The sequence below is a fragment of the Eubalaena glacialis genome, chromosome 2, assembly GCF_028564815.1.
Source record: "Eubalaena glacialis isolate mEubGla1 chromosome 2, mEubGla1.1.hap2.+ XY, whole genome shotgun sequence".
NCBI lineage: Eukaryota > Metazoa > Chordata > Mammalia > Artiodactyla > Balaenidae > Eubalaena > Eubalaena glacialis.
In genome coordinates, this window is record NC_083717.1 from 3,238,841 (window position 1) to 3,263,628 (window position 24,788).

General features: G+C 48.4%; 1 long non-coding RNA gene across 3 annotated transcripts in view; it reads right to left on the minus strand.

Annotated features, from left to right (window-relative positions):
• Positions 1 to 2,902: 2,902 nt before the first annotated feature.
• Positions 2,903 to 24,788, minus strand: part of LOC133081659 (uncharacterized) — a 99,456-nt gene continuing 77,570 nt past the window's right edge. For 2 of the 3 annotated variants that reach the window (XR_009698892.1, XR_009698891.1), the window contains exons 2-3: positions 6,728 to 6,834; positions 2,903 to 6,514 (exon numbers count right to left, since the gene is read on the minus strand). This is a non-coding gene — a long non-coding RNA (uncharacterized LOC133081659). Of the gene's footprint in view, positions 6,515 to 6,727; positions 6,835 to 24,610; positions 24,694 to 24,788 lie in introns of those variants that run through there. The other variant, XR_009698890.1, reaches the window with a different exon arrangement.

Genomic DNA, 24,788 nt, shown 5'->3' on the forward strand with positions numbered 1-24,788 from the left:
GAAAACAGAGTCCTAATTCCACAGCAGGAAAGAAAGGGACAAAGCCACCCCTGCTTTCAGCATCTTGTAACACTTGCAGTGAGCTCTTCTTGGTGACCTGGAATGCCAAATAATATCATCTAGTTTTAACTAAACAAATCTTCACAAAATTATTATGCGGCATTGGCTGCTGACTCTTTTGGTGACATGGTATCCTGGAACAGAAAAAAAGGGCAATAATGGAAGAACTGGAGAAATTCAAATAAAGTCTATAGTTAATAATACTTTATTAATGCTAATTTTTTAGCTTTGATGGATTTACTATGGTTATATCAGACGTCCACATTAAAGGAAGCTGCAATGAAGGGTATATGGGAATTCTTCGTTCTATCTTAGCAATTCTTCTGTAAATCTAAAATTCTCTCAAATTAAAAAGTTCTTACAAAAAGTCTATTTGAAATATAGCTTTTTACGTCTATTATTGTTAACAAGGAACACTGACCTAAGTGTATAGCGTTCCTTTGCTATGTTAGAAGACGACAGAACAAAATTATCATGGTTAGCAAGCAATTTAAAAATAAAATTCCAAAACAAAAATTAAAATTAAAATTCCAGAATATAAAAAACTAAGCCTCTTGTTTTGTTTGAAGTGTATGGTTGTGTGATTCTCCATCCAGGATTTTAAAATAATTTACTAAATTTTTGTAATATTTAGAAGCTACTTTTGAGATTTCTTATCTAATAGCAAATACACCGTTAGAGAAACTGCAGCAGAGAAATAATTTACATAAAGCCATAATGAAAAACGAAAACGCTCTCTTTAGTTAGAGACCCTTTAGAAGACACAAGCAAAGTGTTAGAAAAAATTACAAACTATGGGCTGATTGCCGGAAGAATGAAAGTTGAGAGCCTTCTAACACGACTCCATAACTGAGCGGCTGGATTGTTTCAATAATAAAGTACCTGCAGGAATGCTTGCATATGGGCTGCCAAAGAATAGACGTGCCAGACAAAGATATATGCTCATCAAAGTATGGCTTCTTTAATTAGATGAAGGTGGTCAAAAAGTACAAACGCCCAGTTATAAGATAAATAAGTTCTAGGGATGCAACGTACAACATGATAAGTAGAATCAACACTGCTGTGTGTTATATATGAAATTTGTTTAGAGACTCAATCCTCACACAAGTTCTCATCACCAGGAAAAGAAAATATTTTTTCTATTTCTTTGATTTTTTATCTATAGGATATGACGGATGTTTACTAAACTTATTGCGATTATCCTTTCATGATGTATTTAAGTCACATGATGATGCCGTACACCTTAAACTTACACAGTGATGTATGTCAAGTATATCTCAATAAAATTGGAAGGAGAAGATAAAGATAGAAAGAAAAAAAAAAGAAGTGGGAGTGGGGTGGTATCCATGTAAGTATAACCACCCATGGAGTGGCAGCTTTGGCAGAATTAAAAAAAAGAAAGGGACTTCCCTGGCGGCGCAGTGGTTGAGAATCTGCCTGCCAATGCAGGGGACACGGGTTCCAGCCCTGGTCTGGGAAGATCCCACATGCCGCGGAGCAACTGGGCCCGTGAGCCACAACTACTGAGCCTGTGCGTCTGGAGCCTGTGCTCCGCAACAAGAGAGGCCGCGACAGTGAGAGGCCCGCGCACCGCGATGAAGAGTGGCCCCTGCTCGCCACAACTGGAGAAAGCCCTGGCACAGAAATGAAGACCCAACACAGCCATAAATAAATAAATAAATTTAAAAAAAAAAAAAAAAAGAAAGGACACCGAGGAAAACGCCCAGACCTGGTCCCTCCCATGACGTTCGTTGACAGTACCAGTCACAAGGATGTCACTACAGCAAAAACACTGAACCAGAGATCCCCCAAATGCTACTGGATGTCATAAAAAAAAGAAATAGGGGAATGACCATGAAAATCTCTTGTGCCCTCGGATGGTTATAAGTTATCTGATGGCAAAGCACTTAAAAACGTGATTAAATTTGAAATGGTCATTATTCTTTTACAAATACAAATGTTCCAAATATGCTGGCTTTTTTGGGGCGTGGTTATAAGGGGCTGACACACAGTCTGGCAGACATTTCCAAAAAGTAAATATGCTTAATCTGTCCATTTGCGAGAATGATGTTAAAATGAGTGAGGAAGGAGTAACTTTTGAAAGAAATTCATGCTACGGAAAGAGCATTTTGAAACTGGATGTTTGAGAATGTTTCTGATTTACGTGGCTTTTACTGTCACAAACAATGTAAAAACTCATATCTGCAAACATAAAAATTCTGGAAACAGAATTTTTGAACCTGCCCCCAGTTTTTCCAAACGAAGAATTTTATCACATTTTAAATATGTTTGTTAGAAATGTAAAAAAGTGCCACACTTTCTAATTTTCAACAACATCAATTTGACATTCAGAAAAAATGGAAATTTACTAGCCCATAAGGAACCTTGGGATAATTAGTGGAGGGAATTAAAAAATCAGTATCATAATTTAGTAAGTACAGAAAAAAAGGGCACTTCTTCCACTTAAATCTATGTATCTTTGTGAAGCACGTTTTCATTATAACTAAGTAATAAAAGATAGCGAATTCAAAACCAACATCAGAAATTTGTTTCTTGTTTGTTTTATTGAAGTTGATTTACAATATTGTGTTAGTTTCAGGTGTACAGCCAAGTGATTCGGTTATACATACATATATATACATATATGTATCTATATTCTTCTTTTTCTATTCTTTTCCATTATAATTTATTACAAGATATTGAATATAGTTCCCTGTGCTATATAGTAAATCTTTGCTGTTTACAAATTGGTTTTGATCTCGCTATATCACAAAGTACTAAACCAAAATTTTCACTAATCAAAATCTTAAATCTTATTTCAACCTTTTTCCTTTAAAAACATTTTTTTAATATTAGGAACATATTCATAATATGTTCCTACTAAAGCACAATATAGTATATAAATAGATATTAATATTCAATATTTTTAAAGTGCCAATATTGGAAACACATGCTCGAAAGTGTTTTCCTGATAGGGGTGCATGATTTACAGTCTGTTATAGAGGACAGTTAATCAGAAACAGCAAAGAAAATGGGTTGGTTTAGTCCTTTCTAAAATCTATTAGAGAAAAACGTGCTCCCCACCATATACACAACATGCCAATTCTAAGTGTGCGCTGGCCCTCTTTATGCCAAGTAAACACATTAGAAAGCTAGTTACCTAAGCACTTTTACAATTGTTCAGCAATGTCATCTATTTGCCTTTGGTTGAAAGTCACGTTTGTGGAGCACAGCCCCAGAGATTCTGATGCAGCAGGAGAACGGGTGTCAGCCCAGGAATCTGGACGGTTAGCGAGTACCCGGCGCTGTCAAGAAGTAACTGTCCACGCGTGGAGATGAGGGCAGTGAGATCTAGAGAGTTAAGTGACTTGCCGGTGGTACACAGGTGGTTCCCGAACCAGAGCCAGGACTGGGCCGGTCCGGACTCACCTCTTTGGGTACGTCCTGCTCTTGAAGCAACAATCTGGTGCTGGTCCAGTTTGGTATTTGCAGATTGGAGGAAAGCAACCGATTCAAAGCTTCAGCTGGAAATCGCTCTTCTCTTGCAAAATATCCTTTGAATTTCCTGGTGAGACTCATGCCACAGGCTTTATAGAGCTAACGACAAAAGGTCATTGTTGGGTTTGCTGGCATCGCCATGTTGCTAGGAGAGCCTCTGCGATGGAATGTCTCAGGCCACACGAGCTTAGAGCCTCCACTCAGCCCCGCCGTGTGCAAAGGACGCCGCCTCTGTGCACAGGGAGTGAGACCGCGCATCCCAAGGCCAAGGCCAGGGCACCCAGTCCTCCCGGACTCCGTGGGAGAAGGATCGAAGACTAACACAAAAGTTCCCAAATCACAATAGGGTGCTTACAATATTAAGAAATAAGCATAGGTTAAAATCTCAAATATTATTTTGCCTTGTGGTACCCAAACCTGCTCGTTTCTCCTTGGCAATAGTTATAACAAAGAGCAGTAAGATGGGCCTAAATGGATAGGAACTCATTTTGCTGGAAACAGGCGATGACCTGGCCGCAACATTTGACTTGCCGGCCTTGGGAACTCTCCAAGCACGTGGTGCGAGCGCGGGACGTCAGCCCAGCCGCCTCGGGTCAGGTCAGCGAGCGCAGCGGAAGACGGGGGTGCACGTGAAGGGAACAGAGGCTCCGTACGTAACAATGCGCTAAACGCTGTGCTGGGATGCAGAGCACAGACCCATCTCTTCCAAGCAGCAGGATTCCAACCGCCACACTCTCCTTTGTTATTTACATCCTAGAAGATACGCCTCCAAGTGTGACGTGTGCTTATGTATACATATGTATGTATTTTCAGAGCGAGAGAAAACAGAAAGAGTAAAAGGAGATTTTTGACTCACCAGCTAAAGTTTTTGAAATGTCTGAAAACTGCTTTTGGGAAAGCAATGTAGCTCTTGCTTAGAAAATATAACCCATTTGAATTTTAAAATATCCCTGCAATTTTGGGGGGCAGGATGTGTTTTGTAAACCCCCCAAAGCCGAGCGTGGTTGTCAGTTCTGGGGTCTTCCTGCGGCGTGCTAACGGAGGCCGTGTCCCCCGCGACCTGCGGCTAAGGGCACAGCCACGGGCTCCCACACCTGCTTCTGAGTTCCCAGCACAGGGCCAGAGAAGGGGGAGGGCATGATGCTGGCTGGGGCCAACTCTACCCTTGGGTGAAACAGGAGAAAAAGAAAAGCGGCCAGGGAGGATTCTGGGGTGGTTAGAATAATGGGGGAACCTTCCACTTCAAAAGCTCGGTGGGGCCCACAGGGCTCAGGTCCACCCGGCGCCCCGGGGATGGAGCAGAGCCCCCAGCCCTGCACCCGGCCGCCCCTCTGGTGGGTAGTGATGCTCTGGCTAAAAAGCTGAGGGGCGGAGATGCCTCTGGCAGAACTCGGGCCCATCCTCACCAGGATCTCCTCACTAGGACGATCTGCTGTCATTTAGACTGTCTGCATGTCATGGCTGTCACAGGGAATGGTACTATTTGTACCATCACAGGGACCATGGAGAGGGATGAGGAGGGAGGCTCCAGGCCCTGCCGAGGTGCCCGACACCCGAGGAGACCAGTTTGTCAACACACTGACAACTGGCACAGAGGTTGGGAAGCTCTGGTTCGCACTGCAGCCCCATCTCTGCTGGAGGAATGAAAGCCTTTGTCCCCCATTGAAGGATCTGGAAGGGCAGGCATCTTCTGCGTGGCCCTGAGGTCATGGTGCCGAGGTCTTCTCCTGTTGGGGGAAAGCAGAGACCATGCGAGGCCTGAAGAAGGAGAAGACTGTAGTCCTGTGGGGAATTGGGAATCCCTGGCGGGTACCCCAAGTGGAAGAGGGCACCCCGGTGCCTGCCCTGTGCCAGGGCAGAAGCTAAGGGGAGCGCCCGTAGCCCTCGGTTTCTCAATTCCGCACCTGTCCTCCCTCTGAGAGGGGAGAGGGCCACAGGCAGAGCCCCTGTGCTGCCTGGCCTGGATCCCGGAACTGGGATGCGGAGAAAGTGGGCTGGAGGTTCCTGCCTCTCCTGTGGTCCTGCCTTCGGCTGGACCATCCTCTGCCCGCCTCCGAGGAACGATGCCACAGGTGAGGAGTGGTTGGCAAGGTGTGTGACAGGGTTTGTATTCGATAGAGGAAGTGAAGGGATAGCGGTGGGCCCATCCACAGAGGGGGACACAGCAAATACTCCATAAGGGGGGTAATCTCCTTTCCTCGTGTATTCTCTGGCCAAGAGGAAATCATTCCGTTCACATACTGCAAGTAATCACCCGGTTACCAAACCCTATGGACTTAAGAGCGTTTCGTGTACATAGCTCAAAGAATCAGGCGGCACTGTTTTCATTTATGACTGTTTTAGTAATTTCTGCCAGACTAAACAATAAAATTCTATTCTTGCTTCCAGAGCCTTATCAACGTGAAGCACACTTTATTAGACATTTTTAGTCTTGCCTGAGTCTCCAAATAATGGTGCAGGCGGTCACGACCATGTGTCACAGCTGCAGACAGACAACCCAAGCCCGAAGACTGCCTGCCACGTTTTCTGACCAAGTTCCTCAGAAACACCTTCTTTCCAGTTCAGCTCAGGTGCTTTTTGGCATCAGACAATTTTTCTCACTTCCTAACTCTGTCCCCATCATTTATTTTAACTGGCTTTTATTGAAATAGAGTTGATTTACAATGTTGCGTTAGTTTCAGGTACTCAGCAAAATGATTTAGCTGTTGCCCCGTGGCGAAATCGAGTCCCACCTTGGAGGCTGACTGGCCCTGGAGCTCGGCCGTCCCCAGCGTCTGGAGCGACATGGGGACGACGCACGTGGCAGTGGTTCAGAGGAAGCCAGGTGGCAGTTCTTGCATCCTCATTCCGCGTGATGCCTGTAACACAGGCGTAGTGACGTAGACAAAGTGACGCCTGTCTCACAGACGTAGTGACGTAGCTGTAGGGACACCTGTATCACCACGTGTGTGGAATTCTAAGTGAACGAAGATGGAGAAGAAGGGATGTCAAATGCAACTCACGCAGGTAAGAAAGAGGTGACGCTCCTTAAGGTGACAGGGGGGTGTCCGCTGGGGGTGAGGCTGGAAAAAACTATTTCGAGCAGGGAGGTGGGAGGGATGGCGCTGGGATGAAGGGGTGCTCGCAGGTGAAGGGAACTGGTGTTGGCTGTCAGCCCCGCCGGACTCACCTGGGGGCCCCCCGAGCTGCGCCGGGGCCATGTGGGTGACCACTCTCTCCCCACACACACCTGCAACTCCTTCCAGGCACAGAGGCGAGGAGCTCCAACTGAGAAAACTGGGGAGAAAGAAACAGAAATGAAGCGCGACGGGATGGCATTTGGGTCCGTCCCCCAAACTCCACGGTGCCCCCTGTGCGCCCAGCGCTGCCCCAAATCCTAGGAGCCGACAGGCGTGAGTGTGGCTCCTGCCCTCAAGGAGCGGATGCAGAGGGGGGAGAGGATGCGGTCAGAGGCGCACCTGTGAGGACGGACAAGCCAGGACCGCAGCGGGCAGCGAGTAGGGAAGTCCATTCTACCTGCAGCCTCTCCTTAGAGCTTTCGGGGGGGGGCGCGAAAATCAGGGGCCCGTGACTTTCCTGATCACATTTAGACATGAGAAACGTCCCAGTCATTTAAATCTCAGAACACCAGCTCGTTTCAGTGATTTATATGGCCAGGCAAGTGTGATAATCAAAAGCTTCACACTTCATTGCACAGGAAAACTTGGCCCGCCCCTCCCCCTGGCACGGACCGCGGGCTGAGGGCAGCAGGGGCAAGGTGCCCCCAGCCAGCCCACCCCCAGCTGTGGTTCGGATTCCTGCCTACCGCGGAGAGGGGGGAGGCAGGGGAGGTGAGGGGGAAAGTCAGGGAGCCGGGAGCCGCTCCTGGACCACCAGCAGCAGTGCATCGGCCTCTCTCTCTCGGCCCCACTCATGTTCCAGCAGCTTCCTTCTCGTGCGACGCCTTCAGTGGTTCTCCCAGACCCTCCAGCTCCCCGTCCCCAGCTCGGCCACAGTCCCGCCAGCGTCTCACCGCAGCCCCTTCTGCTGAGCGCATCCCCTCTGGCTGTCCACTCTCCACTCTTTCCTCGGCTCCTGGACTCTAAGGTCGCGTCCTACTAGGGTCGCCTCACTCTCTACCTGGGCCCCCTGCTCCCTCTTTCTGCTGAATGGGCCTCATCCCGCCATCTGCAAACGCTGTGAGCCCGCTGCCCACCAACTCTGAGTGCAGGCTGGTCCCCAGGCGGCCGCCTCTCCTTGCTCGGCCGTCAGGGTGGCTGACCCAGCAGGCTCTCCCTCCAGACCCAGCCAGACTCCAGCCCACTGTGTTCCGCCAGCTTCAGGGACATAGGTTAAGCCTCCAAATACTTCCTCAAAGCCCCTGTGTACTGTTTTGAGGGAGTCACCCCATTCTTTTGGGTGGGACCCACCGCTTAGCTTTCTCCCCAGAAATTCTCGCCTGTGAACTGCAGTTCTTTCCTCGGCCTCTGTGTCACCCTGTATAGTCTGGAGGTGGGTGGTGGGCTGAAAATAGAAAACTGGTCTTCATAAGCATTCCTTGCAAATCTTGCAGCTCATTTTGGAATATTTTATCTATTGCTTGTGGCCTCAGTTGAAACGGAGACTAAAGTTTCCAATTTAGCACGCTTAGCGCATCCATCTTCCCCCCAGAGCGTCGCATGTACAGAAACTGGTAACATTTGTGTGGTCCTCTAGGGTCAATGGATGTGCTGTTGGCAGCTGGAGGTGACTGGCCAGGAGCTCCAGCTACTCTAGGCCCAACTGGACACCTCAAGGCCCAAGGGCACGCCTGTGATCTATTTGCATACCCGATGTGCTACTTCACATTGGTTGGGAAGCTGTGCACTAGACTGTGCACGAGGCCCAGAGTGATGCAGAAGAGCAAACGATTCATTTGAGCTGTAGCATTAAGCCACCCAGAGGTGGTGATGCCTGAGCTGGGTTTTGAAGGATGAAGAGGAGTTCCTAGGCAGCCAAGTAGGGCAAAGGCATTTTGGATAACTCAGTAACTTGGTGCAGCTGGAGAATTCAAGTGTGTGTTAGGTAGAAGGGGATCTGGTTGGGCAAGAGGCTGGAGACTCTGATTGCGCAAGGGCTCCTGAGAGCCCTTTCCCTCAAGACTTACTCACAGCTGTTATTTTCAGCAGTCTCAGTGTCACCTCAGCCTCACTCTTGGCTTTTTTTTTGTTTTAGTTCTCCTTCATAATTCACATCTAATGAATTACCAGGTTCTGCTGCTTTCACCTTTCAACTCTTTTTCACGTGACCCCCTCCACTCCTTCCCCGCACTCACTGCCATGGTCATACCCAGGGTCTTCCTTCTCCCACCTGTAAAGGAGGACCTCCTCCCATCTCCCTTGCCCACCTGGCCCTCTCCCCGTCCACTGTCTGAACAGCAACCACAGTGATGTTAAGACATCCAGGCCGCTTAACCAGCCCCGCCCCCTGCAATCACATCACATCTCACTCGGCGAACCCCCTGCCTTGCCGTGAGCCTGCCCACACCCACACGCTCCAGAGCCTGCTGCCTGTGGGACCGGCCCCCCCTCCCCTGTCCCCTCTGCTCCAGCCACGTCAGCCTCCTGGCTCTTCCTCAAACTGGCCAAGCACACCTACCTCAGGGCCTTTGCACTCACTCTTCCCTATTTTCGAAGAGCTGATACCTCAAATATTCTCCTCTTCTTCAAAGTTTCAAACACCACTTTATAAGGGACCATCTGTAAACAACAGCAACCCTGCCCACGACTCTCCCCTCCCCCCCCACCCCCCCACCCCCCGCTTCATCTTCCTCCAGAGCATTGATACCTCGTGGCCTGTTGCACATTTATTTGATTGTTGCCTGCCTGGCAGAATGTGAGTTCACGAGGGTGGGACTTGGTCCTCTTCCCTAAATAATCCCCCACGCCTGGCTGGTAGGAGGCTCGCAAATGATGGACCAGTCAACAGGTGTGGGAGGACATGAAGAACGTCTGACTCACTTTACACCCAAGGGCTCTTCAGGCTGGAAAAGCCATCTCTTTTGATACCAATTATTTATTGAAGATTGACTGCATGTGGTTCTCTGTGCTAGACATTTTACATGTATCACCTCAGCTAGTCTCTGCAGTAATCTATGAAACATACATGATTTCTAGCCCCCCTTTCAATACAATGTGGGTTTTACAGTAAATTAAAGCATATAATAAGACATTCAAACATACAACAACATATACTTTAAATTGCATTTACTCCTGGGACTTGTTTATCTTTCCTGATCTTTTTCTGTGTACACATAAGTGCACATATATTGGACTGGGAGTTTGTGTGTGTTTTCACCTGCTTGTTTTGTTTTTTCCTTTACAAAAATGACACCCTGCTATGGACATCGTTATACAGTGTAACGTGTCTCAGAGATTTTTGTCATGAAAGCTAACAAGATACACCTTACCCTTTCTCTTGGCTTCTTACATAGGATACACCACGATGTGTTCGATTCATCACCTACTGGTTCACATTCACGTTGGATTTTTTGCTTTGGTTCCACTGTATTAAAAACAATTCTGTCTACAAATAACAAGTGCTGGAGGGGGTGTGGAGAAAAGGGAACCCTCCTGCACTGTTGGTGGGAATGTAAGTTGGTGCAGCCACTATGGAGAACAGTATGGAGGCTCCTCAGAAAACTAAAAATAGAATTACCACATGACCCAGCAATCCCACTCTGGGGCATATATCTAGACAAAACTCTAATTCAGAAAAATACATGCACCCCCATGTTCACAGCAGCACTATTCACAACAGCCAAGACATGGAAACAACCTAAATGTCCATCGACAGATGGATGGATAAAGAAGATGTGGTACACATATATGATGGAATACTACTCAGCCATGAAAAAGAATGAAATAATGCCATTTGTAGCAACATGGATGGGCCCAGAGATTATTATCACTAAGCAAAGTAAGTCAGAAAGAGAAAGACAAATACCACATGATATCACTTATATGTGGAATCTGAAATATGACACAAATGGACCTATCTACAGAACAGAAACAGACTCACAGACACAGAGAACAGACTTGTGGTCTCCAAGGTGGGGTGGGGGAGGGATGGAGTGGGAGGTTGGGGTGAGCAGATGCAAACTAGTACACATAGGATGGATAAACAACAAGGTCCTACTGTATAGCACAGGGAACTATAGTCAATAACCTGTGATAAACCGTCATGGAAAAGAAGATGAAAAAGAATGTGTGTGTGTATATATATATATTACTGAATCGCTTTGCTGTACAGCAGAAATTAACACAACACTGTAAATCAATTATATTTCAATTAAAAAAATCAAAAACAATTCTGTAATAAAACCTGTCTTCCTACATATATTGTTGATCAGGGCCCAGGTAGGTTAGTATATATCAGGAGGGAGATTCCTAGACTTGATTCCTAAGTCAGCAAATACGCACATATCATTGGTTTATTAGAATCTGGTACGACGGCTGTGGTCTCTGTAGCAGATGTGGCCAGTGCCTCACCTACATCCCTCCACCCACCATCGCCAGGCAGGTTGTCCTGACTCTTTGCCTGAGGCTTCCCAGGGCCACCAGAGCTTGCTCTGTCTGTGTGTGAGCCATGGAATGAACGCCCCAGAGCAGACTTCAATCAGTGACCCACAGGAGCTAATGGACACGCACCCGTTGGAGGGTTAACTGTGTTTTGAGTCTTTCACTGGATCTCAGCGTTCCTTTGCTCTCAGTGGTAACCTGATTGACAGACACTCTTGATGGACAGCCTTCCCTTTCCTACTAGCTCTCCTCCTCCATTCCCTACTCATGTTTCTCAAGTTCACCCCCAAAATGAACCCTCACACTCAAATCTCTGTCCTGGTGTCTGCTTCTGGGGAGCCAAAACTAAGACACCCTGATTTATTTCTGGGGAAAAAAAAGAGTTTCTTCTCTAAATAAAGGTGATGCACGAACCTGGTATTTTTTAAGTATAAAAAGATAGAAAATGAAAGGTAAACATCTTTCACCTCCCAACCTCTAGTCTCTCTACCCAACAGTAATGCCTATTCACAGTGTCCTTTATTTCTTTCCAGAAAAAGACATGACTACACAAATATATACACATATCCTTTTAAATTTACATAAGTGGAATAATTCTAAACACTGTGCCTGGAACCTTTTTTCCACGTAATGATATAGTCTTGGAGACCATTTTTATTTGCACATACAAGATCTTTAAGTAACAGTTTAACTGCCTTATATTTTGTGGCTACCCCATAGGTTTCCAACCAGTCTCCTATAAGAGAACATTTATTGTATCTAATATTACACAGGTACAACCATGCTGTGACAAACGTTTTTTTACACAGACGTTAGCTCATTTTTTAAAAAATTTTATTTATTTATTCATTTTTGGCTGCATTGGGTATTCACTGCTGCGTGCGGACTTTCTCTAGTCGGGGCGAGCGGGGGCTACTCTTTGCTGCAGTGTGTGGGCTTCTCACTGCGGTGGCTTCTCTTGTTGCGGAGCACGGGTTCTAGGTGCGCAGGCTTCAGTAGTTGTGGCTCGCGGGCTCTAGAGCGCAGGCTCAGTAGTTGTGGCGCACGGGCTTAGTTGCTCCATCGCATGTGGGATCTTCCCGGACCAGGGATCAAACCCATGTCCCCTGCATTGGCAGGTGGATTCTTACCCACTGCGCCACCAGGGAAGTCCCTCAGTTTAAAAATTTTAAATAAATTCATAACAGAACTGCTGGGTCAAGGGGTATATGCGTTTTAACTTATTTTTCTATTTTAGATATTACTGTTTTTCTCTCTTCAAGTTGATTGCTTTGATTTATACTCTTATCAACAGTGTGTGAATGCCTGTTTCCCATGGCTTCCCCGACACTGGGGTTATCAAACATTTTAACGTTTACTAATCTGTTAGGTGAAAAGGTATCATATCATTTTGCTGTGGTTTCTACTTGTTCATATCCTTGACCCATTTTTCAATTGGATTTTTTGTCTTCTTTTTGATTTCTAAGAGCTTTTAATTAAATATTTTTTTTGAGGTAACACTGGTTTCTAATGTTATGTAAGTTTCACGTGTACAACATTATATTTCTACTTCTGTGTACCCTACAGCGAGCTCACCACCAAAATTTTAGTTTCCAGCCATGACTATACGGTTGACCCCCTTTATCTATTTTGCCATCCACCCCCTCCCCCGACCCCTTCCTCTCTGGTAACCACTACTCTGTTCTCTGTATCGACCTGTTTGTTTTTGTTTGGTTTGATTTGTTCACTTATTTTGTTTGTTTGTCTTCCACATTCCACCTATGAGTGAAATCATATGGTATTTATCTTACTTTGTCTGACTTATTTCACTTAGCATAATAGCATCAAGGTTCATCCAGGTTTTTTACAAATGCCAAGATTTTATCTTTTTTATGGCGGAGTAGTATTCTGTTGTATATATACACCACATCTTCTTTATCCATTCATCCACTGATGAGCACTTAGGTTGTTTCCATATCTTGGCTATTGTAAATAATGATGTGATTTAACACAGGGGTGAATATACCTTTTCTAATTAGTTTCTAAGAGCTTTTTTATTGAGTATGGCTACTAACTTGATAGATACAGCACTTATATTTTCTCCCATTCTATGAATTCCCTTGAACTTTTTTCTAATGAAATATTTTCTTATACGAAGGTCTTAAATTATTAAATCAAGTCTGCTCATGCTTCTTTTTTTTCTTCCCATAGTTTCTGGATTCTATATCATGCTTAAGTCTCTCCTGCCCCAAGTTTATAAAAATATCCATCTATGTATCTCCTAGTTCTTTAAGATTTTACTTTTGTATTTAGGTCACTAATCCAGCTGGAGTTTATTTTTGTGGATGGTGTTTGTTGTTGGAAGAAACTACAGAGAAGTGGGAGTGGGGCAGAGAGAACAGGCCAAGAAGACAGTGCTTGGGTGGTGTCTCCACTGATCAGAACCAGCTGACGGCCTTCCTAGGGAGGGTGAACTCAGTCCTTTTCTAGGGCTCTCGTCAGTGGTGTGATGGAGCCAGCCTGGCCAAATTATTACATACAGCCATTATTATAAGTTGAATCCTACAACATCATTATATTAAATTATACTTCTATAAAAAGGTAAAAAATATTCCAAATTCATCACTTTCTAATTATTTTACTGTGTTTTACTATTACCTATGCTCCTAAGGTTATTTACTTGTATCGGATGTAACACGGTGGAAATACAACATAAGGAGATGTCTTGTTGGAAGCTCGAATAGGCCATGGAGGGAGTATTTACGCCATGGAAATGGGCAAATGCTACCAGTCAGAGTCTTTCTTTTTTCTTTGGGGGTCCAGTTGTTAAGCATTTACCAGCACACCGCTGAGTTCGCCCGTCTCCAGATACGTCTATTCAGAGAGGAGCTGCCGTGCTGGAGAGGAACCCCAAGCATCAATTATGGAGTCAGACCCGAGGACACTGAGATCCCTTCCAGTCCTAACATTCTATGATTCTGCGATGCTCATAATTACTCTCGATGGCTATGCTGCCAGGGGGAATTTAGCTCAGAAAAATCTGCTTTTAGGGAATTTCTCCACGGTCTCCACATAGCTAACGTGGATCGCATTGTGGTGTAATTCAGTCCCTTGATGAGTCCTGCACAGGATTTTTCCCTGTGATACCTCAGATCTGGATTCCAGTGCAGCAACTCAGAGCTCCAGATAGAATTATTAATCATCATCCCTCTGTTTTTCATTTGATATTGTGTTCTTCAAAGATTTGACTCCTCTTTAAATGCTATTAAAGTAGCCACAGTGTACCAACCACTTTACTTCCTCCCTGCCACATGGCGGCTCATATTCTGTAGAAAGTAAAAGAAAGTTGGAGGAAAGAGAAGCAGAGGATGAGCTTGGGACCTTACACCAACTCTTGGAGCAATGGAAGCCTTATTTTTCCCAGTTATAAACAAGGGCTTTTGTTTGGTCATCATAAATCACTTTTTCAGAAGAAGCTAAGAACACTTAAAAGGTACATAAAAGTCACAGGAAAAAATGTAATATTCAAGGAGCTCTTATATGATCTTATGAGAACCTTCTCACTTGGAATAGGAGAAAGTTACTTTTTTCTGCTTCAATATTTTCTTTTAAAGATAGAGAGACCTTTTAAAAGTGTTTACCACACATTTAGAAATCCCTACGGAATCAATTACAATAATAACTTTATGCGCTGTTCATCCTGAATCAAATCCATCTACCGTATTAATAATGTTTGGGGGGGGTGGAGGATGCTTTCACCAAGAGTTTTCTCTTTCACAAATATTCCTTAGAAGTCATTTTGCCCACATTTCACAGATGGTCAGACTGGTCTATTGACTGTCTCCCGAACATTCCAAGCTAATTTCCAATTTCTCTTCTCTCCCTCTTCCTGCCTGAAATTCTGTCTCTTTTCATGCAACCATCTCAATTCTTTGAGATCCTATGCAGTCTTTCCGTAATTATCCCCCAGTTCAGTGATGCTTTATTCTTCAGGACTCAGAACTCCTATTTTCTGTACCACTCATTGGTGCCTAATCATACCTTCCCTTGTGACCTAATGTTGTTAAGTCCATTTCTACTGCGTATGGTTTTACCCCAGCATTTAGACAAGAGGTTTCTATCCTGGGATACGCGGACCCCTTGAGACTTCAGGGAAACTGGGGATGTCATGAACTTATAAGTAAAATTTTGTGTGTATGTGCCTTTTTAGGGGCAAAATTTCTTATCTTTCATCAGATTCTCCAGGGGATTTTTGACCCAACAGTTTCATCTCCTGGAGAACAGAAACTAGATGCTATTCTTTGTTGTATTTTCCACAGTATCTTCAATAACTCAGCTCAGTAACTGAATGGGCACACGGTCGATCTAACGTTTCCACTTATTTGCTACCAGTGGATCCCTTATTTTCCAAACTAAGAAAGAGGGACAACATGGCTTGTCTGTTTCCATCTCACAGTTGAGCATATATGGAGATAATAGATGTTTAAATGTTTGGAAAAATATAAAACAATACCGTACAAGTATGAGAGCTCACCTTGAGACATGGAATAAAGGAATTCTGCACTGATGAAATTCTCTGTCATTTGATTACCTTTTAAGAATCTTCTAGAGAAGCAGAGCTTGGAAAATGTCTTCTCCCTTGACACCAACTTCAGCTGCATCTGTTTTATCAATACCTCCTCTCACCCAACAGCTTGTCAATGAAAATTGCTTCATCCCCTGGTCATTACTCTCCATTCATTGGTGATTTTTATTTCCTGATTGACTCTCATTCTCTCCAATACTATTCCCGCTCTAATGCTTGGTGATTTCAGTACTCTCTCAGATACCCCTTGCAATACCGAGCCTCTCATCCCCCAAACCTTCTCTCCTCCAGTGATTTGTCCTCTACCCCACTTAAGCCATTCACTCCCGCGGTCATACCTAGACCTTGTCTTTACCAGTAACTACACTCCTTCTGTGTAGGTAATGATCCTGCCACCCAAAGAGGTCTACACTCTAATCCCTAGAACCTGTGAATATGTTGCATTACATGGCAAAGGGGAATAAAGGTTGCAGACAGAATTAAGGTTGTTAATCAGCTGACCTTAAACAGAGAGAGTATACTGCAGTACCCAGGTGGACCTAATGTAACCACAAGCGTTCTCAAATGTGGAAGAGGGAAGAGAAGAGAACGGCGGAACGATGCTATGTGAGAACATGGCTTTGAAGACGGAGGAAGACAACCATGAGCCAAGGAATGTGGGTGACCTCTGTGGGCTGGAAAGAGCCGGGAAGTGGCTTCTTCCCGGGAGCCTCCAGAAAGGAACACAGTTGGGCCCCACCGTGATTTCAGCCCAGTGAGACCCATTTCAGAATGCTGACCTCTCATAATGACAAAATAATACATCTGTATTGTTTTAAGCCAATAAATTTTGATAACCTGTTACAGCAGCAAGAGGAAGCCAATACACCTTCCTTCCATTAGCAAATGAGGTCATGCTGCCTCCGAGCAACCCACTCTCCTAACTTTACAGTTTACTCTCTCTACTACCCAGTTCCAGCAATGCTTTGACCCCACTAAGACCTACAATCCACTGACCCTATAGCCCGTGACCTCACTCCCTGTGTCCTGCTCCCCTGAGCAAAATCCTAACTCTAGTTGAATCCAGCCCTCCACCGATTTTGTACTTGAACCTGCAGGCTGAATGTAGTTGGAAAAAAATGCACAACCAACCTGACTGGTTTCACTTCAAACTCGAGAAGGACCTTTGTGTCCCTACGAGGATTCTGTGGTCCCTGCACCCTCTCGCTCTCCTAGGAGACTATGTCACCATTTCTCTTCTCTCTGGAAATCTCCAAATCCTCTTTCTCCAAATCACCAAATTCACCCTCTACTGATCTTGTGTGAACGTGACCTTACTTCCTATCCCACTGAGAGAGAAGACGGTCAGAGGAGTGCTTCCTCACACCCCGCCATCTCGTCTGCCCCCGCCTGTCTACACTGCCTTCTCTTCCATAACTGCGAACCATCTCTGATGGCGTCTAAGCTCTGCCCCTCCAGTGGGACAGAGGACCCCGTCCCCTTACACCTCTCCAGCATCTGTCTCCTTTTGTGCCCGTGAAGTCACCTTTCCGTTCTCCACTAGATCCTCTCCTGAATAGCATCCAAACACCATGCTGTTCCCCATTCTAAAAGCAAACTCTTTTGTCCCTGTGTCCCCACTGCTGTTATTTCCTCCTCTTCTCCATCTTCTCCTGGACTACTCCAGTCAGCCTTGCATCCTCACCTCGCCCCTGAAACTGCCCTTGACCACGTCACCAGGGCTTCCCCACAGCTAAACCCAGGGGTCAGTTCTCGGTCACATCGTACTTGGCCCATTGGCAGCATCTGGTATCATCTCTGGCCTGAACGATCGCCAAACATTCCTAAACGGCCTCCCAGCTCCCCTTGCTGCCCTGGGTCTATTTTCTACTCGGAAGTCCGAGCACTCCTGTGTTGTTCTGTCTTCAGTAGATCGGGTCCTGTCTCGCCTCGGGTAATAACCCTCCAAAGCATCTCAGCTCATTCAGGGTAAAAGCCAGGATTCTGACACTGGTCCACGACGTGCCTACGGTGGCCCCGTCACCTCCCTGCCCTCACCTGCTGACACCTCTCTCCCGCGCCCTCTGCCCCAGCCTTGGGGCCTCCTCCTGGCCCCTCAGACACACACGTCGTCTGTTCCTGCCTCAGGGATTCTGCCCCTGGAGCCTCTGCCTGGAGAGTTCTTCCCCCAGATCAGCACTGCCCTCTCCTCCTTCCTTCAGGTCTCTGCTCAAATGTCACCTTATCCCAGTGGCTTCCTGGACACCGTCCATCCTGAAACAGTAATACCGCTGTTTGCCCCGCTGCTTTATTCTGTGGTAAAATACAGGAGGCATTTATAGTGGGGCTATTACACTTGCCACTTACACTGACCAGCATTTATCACTATCTGAGATTTCATATATATGAAACATAGATATAATTTAATATTTGCATTAAATTTAGATTCGATATTTCATATTTAATAAACATATTCAATACTATTAAATTATATAGAATAATGTATACTATGATACATTAATGTCACATATACTAATCATATTGTATGTTATATAGTATATATGTAGGTAAGTGTATTATATATATGTATCTTTTTTTTCTCACCCACTAAAATATAAATGCCATCAGGGCAGGGACTTTGTTTTGCCCCTCGCTACACCTCCAGCACTTAAAAAGTGCCTCATGTGTAGCTGAATAAGCCTCCTGAAGGAGGGTAGGAATGGATGGGCGGATTTAAGGAAAGCTGAGCCCCTGTCTGGGCGTATCCAGCTTGGCCGTGGCCCTCTGTGCTGTTTCAGTAGCGGGTGGGCGAGGTGAGCTTTTCCTCGCTTCACACGCCTCAGCTTTAGCTCTTACCAAATACTGATCGTGTGATCCTGGAGCTGGTCTACGTGACTAATGTCTTTTCGGCCTCCAGGGGCACCTCCTCCAGGGAGGTCCCGGACTCCTGTAATGTCACCACCACCCAGCTCTCTTTGTTGTCTTTTGACGATCTTCCCTTAAAAGCACCCTCCTTGGGGGATGACAGTAAGGAACAGAAGTTAATTATTGATGCTGTTGGTGAACGTTTTCTTTGATTTCTGTGGAAACCACCGCCTTTTTTCAGGAGGAGCTTTGTACCAAGGTAGAGCAGCACTGCCTTTCCCGCTGTGGGAGGGAGCAGCTCAGGTCCAAAGCCCCACCTGAGAACGGCACTCACCCGACAGTCAGCGCATAACGACTGCACTGACCCAGTGCCATTCTGTTCGTTAACTAGCACGTAGAAATGTACGCCCCTAGAAAAATGGAGGCAGGTACATTTCCTCTCTCATCTTCACCTTTTCTTTAAAGGTGGTAACAGATGCCCCCATGGAGCCCCCTGCCAGCGGGGCTGTGAGCAGAGCATTTGTCTACACCGCCCTCCAGCCCAGTTCCAGAAGCAGAGAGCTTCTCAGCAGCTCCGGAGGCTGGACAAGCAGAGGCTCTTTCAAGTTCCTGCCACGGCAAACCCTCTGCTTTAAACCACCACCATCAACAATCCAAACAGGACCTGGTTTCTGAACACGGCATCGAGAGAACCGGATCCGCCTTCACCCTTGACCTCGAGGCGTGACCTGCCACGTCCACAGCGGACCAACAAGTGTGAGTGGTTAGACCACGACGCCGGGGCCCCAGCTCGCCCCGGCGGCTTGCACGCTTGGGCGAGTTACTTAGACTCTGTGCCTCAGGCTGCCTGCCTGTAAAATGGGGAGAAACGGTGCGGAGTGCACTGAGCGGCTGGAGCTGAGTGAGTGTGTGAACGTACGAGGACCGGGCCCAGCACCTCCCTGTACCTCCCGAGCGTTAACTCAGGGGTAGCAGGACCTGGAGGCTTGCATCCCGTGGTACCACTTTGGGACCCAGGGCCACGGTATTTAAGCACGCCTCGGCTTCTTCACTGTAAATGGGGATGATTATATTACTGAAACCACAGGGTTGTTCAAAGGACTAATCTGAAGAAGGTGCTTATACCTCGCTGAGCTTTGTGACGGGGAGCTTGGTCAGTGATGCTGCCCTTACCATTGCCTTCATCATCTTTCTACCTGGGAACCAACCCCCGCCCCTGCCGCGTGGGAATCGTCCTCGGGTACCACGACCCGTACAGGGACGCGTGAGGGGAACACCCATCCCTTTCCTGTTAATACGTGACAGCAGTTTTAAGCGGCTGTTTCTCTGGGAGACTTTGGCGGGGGCCCTGGAGTAAAACAGGAAGAGCCCTGGGATTGGAGACAAAAGCCCCGACTCTGAATCTCATCTCTTCCACTTGCCAGCTGCGTGTCCCTCGCCGACTTGCAACCTCTCTGTGCCTCACTGCCTTCCCTGATGGAACCAGCCCCAGGGCTTCCGTGAGGACCAGTGAGAGGATGCCTGTCTGAATACGAATGTGAAGGCGGAAGCAAGGCAGGAGAGGTTCGGAGATGGACAATACCAAGGCCACAGAGGCCAGCAGAGGCGGGGAGAGTCCAGCCCAGGCCCCGGGGCGTCGGGCGGCTGCCTGGAGGGGAGGCGCCTCCTGAGGCCCCGAGCCACGGCCCACGTCTGATGCACACCGGCGGGCATCGCTGGGCCAGCCCCATCGGGGAACCCATTCTGTGCCCAGAGTTGCGGGGAAGGAGTAGAGTGTTTCCTTCCGGGCCCCCTGGACACAGAGCTCCAAAGGCAGGCGGGAGATCCCTGGGCAGAGCTTCCCAGAGCATCCCTGAAGAGAAGGACAAAACTGCGGCTCTGCCCTCCTCCTCGATTAAGTAAATGGTCCCAATTACTGACTCATTCACAGGATTCCCAACCAGGATTATAAAGGGTCCCTTTAAAGGTTAGAGGGGGAACTAAACTCTATGGCAACTGCCCCGAGACAACTGAAACGTGCCGGTGCCCCCGCCCCGGAGCAGCTGTTGAAATGCCTCAGCCTCACACACCTCAGGCCTGGCTGGCCGCCCCCAAAGCCGCATTCCTGGCAGGTCCAGGAATCAAGAAAAATCCGCCAGAACAAGAAGTGCCTCCGCGTTCTCCAGTTACCAGCAGGTGGAAGGGGGGCTGCTCCGGATGGAAACGGTTTTGACGGACCTCCAGAGTTCAAGGGCGTTTCCCACTCAGCACGCAGGGCTGAGTGCTGGCCTGTCTTCCTTTGGAGACACGGTCCCCGCTCTCATGAAGTCCGAGCTTCTGCCTCCAGGGTCTGCCGGCCAGGACACTGAGAGCCGCGTGCAGACCCCTTTCCTCGCCTCTGTGCTGAGATTCCCACAGGACGCGAGGGGCCGCGGCTGCTTCCCTTCAGGCACTGAGCTGCCCGGGGCCTTGTGATCTTGCTTGCCATCTTCTCGAAAACGGACAGTCAGCCAGGAGACATGTGGGTTTTCCTTTACCTTTGTATCTGGAAATTATGGAATTGAATTTGAATACTAATTACAAGTGCCACTGCCCTTGTGAATGAATTGGGGGGTGACTGGTGCTTCCTTTCTTCGCTCCACGCTCAGTCACCACGGGGGAGAATGCCTGTTCAAGGCTCCATGATGCTGGTCCTGATTTACAGAGTCTTTAGCTGGAAGGATGGTCGAGTCCCCTCTGTCTGCCTTACTGGATGGGCCAGCTCTTTCCGTGTCTTTATAAAGTACCAGGGACCAGGTTTCACAGGAGTTCTAAACTGGGCAAGGCACTGCGGTGATGCAAGGAGAATTCTCACTCCCCTCTATGGGATCCACAGCGTACACACCTCCTTACTGTGAAACGCGTGGGCTGCACGAGCGCCGATGCTCCGGTGCCGCGTCCGGCCTCTAGGTCCCTGCTGCTCCTCTGGGCCCCCCGTCACCTGCAGCTCTCTGAGCTGCGGCCGTCTCTCGGGCCGGGGGTGCCGGGGGAGATGATGCTCCCACGTCCCAGCAGAGAACCCTCGGAGCCTCGTCTCCTGCAGGCTGGGCCCCCGGCCGCAGTGGTGCCCCGTGGTACCCTGCTCGGGTGGCACTAGCACCAGCTTCCTCCTCCCGCCTGGCTCACTTCTCCTGGGGTGGCTCCCAGGAACGCGGCACCAGCCTCACTTCGGTCGCAGGTGTGCTCCCAGGAGAGGCACACTAAGGAGGACCCCGGCCCAGGACAGCAGGCTGGGCCGAGCTGGGGGGAGCGTGAAGGGCCCTGGGAGCCGCAATCCCTCCGCAGCCTGGCCTGACCCACACTCTGCCACCCGGCGCCTGTGTTCCCGTGGCCTCCCTCACCACGGGCTCCGGAAGAAGCACCTCAGCATCTCTCCTTGGGTCTGGGGTGTCACTCTCCCTGCCTCTCCCCCAAAGCAGCCAGCTTACCCAGTCTAGAACGCCGGCCCTGGGACGCTCCCTTCCTGGAGCCCGGCTTACACGGGCACAGGGACCAAGCACTTAACACCCGATGCCTCGCTGACGCTAGTCTGTACCCGCTTCACTTCTCCAACGGAAATGCCAGGTTCTGGAGAGCTGGAGACCGCGGCAAATGGGTTTTGTTTAGTTCCGTTCAGGCGTTCTTCTTGTGTACCCCATGCTACGCCGAGCACAGTGCTGGTGACGCACGGTAGGTACGCCACCGCTCAACGTTTCAGCAAGTGTGGGTTAAGTGTCCACTGTGTCCTGGGTTCCGGGGAGGTATTTCTCCCAGCTCAAATGCTAGTGTAGGAAACCGTTGGCAAAAGTACATAACCAATCACACGGTGTGTCAGAAAGCGTTAGCAGATGCACAGCAGGGGGGACTGCCCAGGGTGGGCAGCGGGGAAGCTGCCATTTTAAACAGTGTCCACGGAAAGCGGTGTCGACAGAGGTTTGGGCTGAGCCACGCCTTGGAGGAGCGAGGGAGCAGGCTCGACAGGTACCTGGGGGAAGACCATCGCAGGAGCAGCAGCCCCAGGGCCGCAACCCGGAGATACGGACGCACCTGATGCACCCAAGGCAGCGGCAGTGGGAGGCTGGAAACACAGCGCCCGACCCTCATCCACTGTGAGGACCTGGGCTTCGGCTGCGAGTGAGATGAGGGCGAGCAGGTTTGTTCAGACGAGTGAGGCCATCTGACTCCCATTTTCACAGGACCCCTCGGGCTGCCGTGCTGACAGTGGCCTCTGGGTGCACGGGGGGATGGGGCAGGGCAGGGGGCAGGGACACAAGTGATGAGGGGATTGGCGATCCCTCAGCGGGGGATGACGGTGGTTTGCCGGGATACGGTTTGAAGGATTTTCTACTGGGTTGGAGGCAGAGTGTGTTAACTCCGGTGCCTTGGTTAAAGTGCAGCCCATCAGGTTTTCCCCTGGGAAGATGTTACTTTTCCGTTTTGTAATTAATAAGGAATCTGGGGGGAGATACATTTAGATGCTGTAAGTATCCTCTGCCTCATCAAGCTTTCATAGATGATCCTTGCTTGAATCAATCATTACTAGGATCCTTGGCAAATGGTGATTTTCCTAAACCCATCATTCATTCTGCATGTATGAATCAGCACTTTCTTCTAAGGAGGGCTTTCCCCTGTGCCTTGATTATTTACTCATGTGAGTGGACTCACACATTCTTGTTTTACTCACTGAGTTATAATCTGTTAATATCATCATATATTTTGATGATCAAAATATCCCAGATTTGGCCAGTGGGAGCCACTGCAGGTTGGCCCCTGGGTCATTTTGACATTTCTCCATCATTCTTTGAGCGCCTCTCACTTCCAGGCTCTGGGGACCTCACCTGGGTCCGTGTGCTGGGGGCCTCATCAGGGCTCCACTCTTTCTCAGACGGTGCCCAGAGGATTGTTTACTTTGCTGGGGGGGTGGGGGACTGGGGAGCCCATTGCTCCTGTGACTGGTGTTCTTTCCTCTGTGACGATTTGCCTGATCTCCTGCCCCTACCGCTGCCAGTTTCAACAGCCGAAGCTCCCAGTCAAAGCCCCTGCAACCGCGGCTGGGAGAAGCTCAGGCAGCAGCTCGACGTAGCACAAGCCCCTACCCCGAGCCAGACTGGCCCCTCCGCGTCCTGGAGAGGAAGTGTGCTCACTGCTCCTCCTGGGCCCCTTTCTCGATGTACTCACTCCTCGGGCATCCCGCATCAAATCGTCCTCCCCCGGCGATGCCCATTCCCCAGCCCAAGTTTCCCTCGTGCCTGCATCTCTGTCCTGGAACCCGTCCAAGTGTCCCTGCTCATCCGGGATTGCGGCCCTGCCCCACCCCCCCCACTCCAGTCCTCAGGATCTGGATGGAGCCTGGCTCACGGGGCGGCCCCCCTAACGATCCAGGCTTCTTTCTCCTCGTGACATGCTCCCTGCGGCCCAGGCTGCTCTGCTGCTTCCCCCTGCAGCCTTTCTTCCCCTGGGAGCCCTGGATACCTGCCCTCCTCCAATGGTCAGCCCAGGCTCTGACTCTGGCCCCGTTTCCTGGAATGGCTTACATACCACATCCTGTTCTTGGCGCTTATAAAATCTACCATGATTGATCGCTTTTCTCCAAACTTCCCCAAATGTCTCCCTCATCAAATAATTATTCCTTGCTGGTCACCCTTAAGCTCTGCGCAATCACTCACTTCGCTGCCAGCCCACTCCGCAGTTCCCCTCGTGTGCCAAGAAAGCTGCTTTTTACAAGCTCCTCAAATGTTTCCTGATTTCATCAACGAATGGGTGCGTGATCTCTGGCACACTTTTGCTATGTCTGGAACTCCAATTCTTTGAAAATTGGTTCGGAGGGTTATATGCCTAATTTATTTTCCAGCGCACTCAATTAGTTCAACAATTTCTATCAGCCATACCTTAGCCATTGCTTGTTGGCATACTCCTGTGTTATTATCTTCAGCAAAGAGTTTACAGATTAGAGGATCCCAGAGGAGAAACTCTGGCACCTCTTCCAAGGTGGAAGGTAGAGGTAACACCTGGAGCGGCGTCACGTACAGACAGACCTAATAAACCTCGGATGATGACGCCAGTAAACCAAAAGGGAAAGCCCTACAGAACTCCTGGCTTCTGCACTTACCGGCTGCAGGGTCTTGCTCAGCTGTAAAAGCACCTTCCTATGGCCGCAACGTCAAGTGTACGTTTCCGAGGGAACTAGCGCTCGGTGCCAGAAGCAGTAAAACTGACAGAGTCAGAATGTTGCATCCTGTAAGGTAAACCAGTTAGAAACTGGAGACCCCGGCCTCCCGGCCGCCGGT